Genomic DNA, 1,917 nt, shown 5'->3' with positions numbered 1-1,917 from the left:
CTGTGTTTTCTGCCAAATAGTGAACTTAAACTAAATAACACTGACATTAAATGGGAAAACTCCATAAAGTATCTTGGCATTAATTTTGACAAAAAACTTATTTTCAATGGTCACATAAGTCATACCATTGACAAAATAAATAGGACCTTCCGAATATTTTACGCTTTTATAAATCGCAGATCAAATCTGTCAAATCACAATAAGCTGACAATATATAAACAAATATTTTTACCCGTAATGATTTATGGATTTGAAATCTGGGGCTGTAGTGCCAAGACCCATATAAATAAATTACAACTTGCTCAAAATAAAATCTTAAAAATTATTTATAATTTACCTTTTTTCTATGCGACCAAACGTCTGCATTTAAAAGCAGATATTAAAATGATCGATGCACTCATCTCTCATTCAACAAACAAATTCAATATTCGCAAATCCTATATCGCACATCCGCGTGCTGACAGGTCCTTCCCTTCCTAGTAGTAGCTAGTAACCACGAAGCACCAGTCTTAATTTTATCTTTATTCATTAAGCCCATTGAGCCAAGTTTTACCATTTTCTTGGGTTATTAAATGTAAATAAAAATGAACAAATAAATATTAAATAAACAAAAAAAAAAGAATATTAGTAGAATATTATAGTCAAAAAGTCTAAACTCTAAGTAAAAAATTTGTTAGCTTTAAACAAAATTGAAAATGATATTGGAAAAATAAAGCAAAATTATTGAATTGAATTGAAAAAAATATACTTTTTATGAAATAGATGGTCTTGACTCAGATTTACTGGTCGGCTATAACCTATTAAAAAAATAGGAGCGGTAATTGATACAGCTAAGGGGGTAATTAAATAAAATGGAAAAAAAGAAAAATTATATTATGAAAACGAAAAAATATTAAACCAACATTCTTTAACAGAAGAAAACACCATTCTTCCATTAAAAGAATTTATATTAAAAAAAATACTTTGATGAAAAAGCTCAAATCAGATCCGAATCTGAAATGGGTAATCAAAGCGAATATAGTTTGGGAATTAATAATCCTGAACACGCCGTCGTTGAAAAATCCGACAAAAATAAAAGTTTGGAATTTAAAAATTCTGAACACGCCGTCGTTGAAAAATCCGACAAAAATAAAAGTTTGGAATTTAAAAATTCTGAACAATGTTAAAAGAAGAAATTTTAAGGCCAAGTAGAAGTCCTTATAATTCACCAGTACTAGTAGTACCAAAAAAGGGTTTCAATGAAGACGGAACTCCAAAACTCAGACTCGTAATTGATTATAAAAAAATCAATGAAAATACAATACCAGATAGATAGACGCAGGACCCTTCAGTGATTTTGTCAAATCTTGGGAAAGTCAAATACTTTTCAACAATTGATTTGGAATCTGGATTTCATCAGATTCTCATGAATGAACCAGACATTCAGAAAACCTCATTTTCAATAAACAACGGGAAATACGAATTCCTAAAATTGCCTTTCGGTTTGACCAACGCTCCAAGAATATTCCAACGAGCGATGGATGAAATTTTAAGAGAATAAGTGGGTAAAACATGTCACGTTTATATGGATGACATAATTATATTTTCAAAAACAATTGAACAACACTACAAAGATTTAATTCTCATTATTAAAATTTTGCTGAACGCAAACATGAAAATTTCAATTGAGAAATCAAAGTTCTTTAAATTAGAAACCAATTTTCTCGGTTACGTTGTTTCTCACAATGTGATAAAAACCGATCCTGAAAAAATGTCTACTATCGTAAAATATCCAATACCTAAAAATATTCGAGAGCTTAGAAGCTTCCTAGGACTTACAGGATATTACAGAAAATTTGTGCAAAATTACGCATAGCTAAACCTTTAACAAAATATTTAGCAGGCCAAAACGGCAAAGTATCTAAGAAGGCATCACGT

Source organism: Drosophila eugracilis, unplaced genomic scaffold (assembly GCF_018153835.1).
Source record: "Drosophila eugracilis isolate 14026-0451.02 unplaced genomic scaffold, ASM1815383v1 contig_1979, whole genome shotgun sequence".
Classification (NCBI taxonomy): Eukaryota; Metazoa; Arthropoda; class Insecta; order Diptera; family Drosophilidae; genus Drosophila; species Drosophila eugracilis.
Note: the sequence above shows the minus strand (reverse complement) of the source record.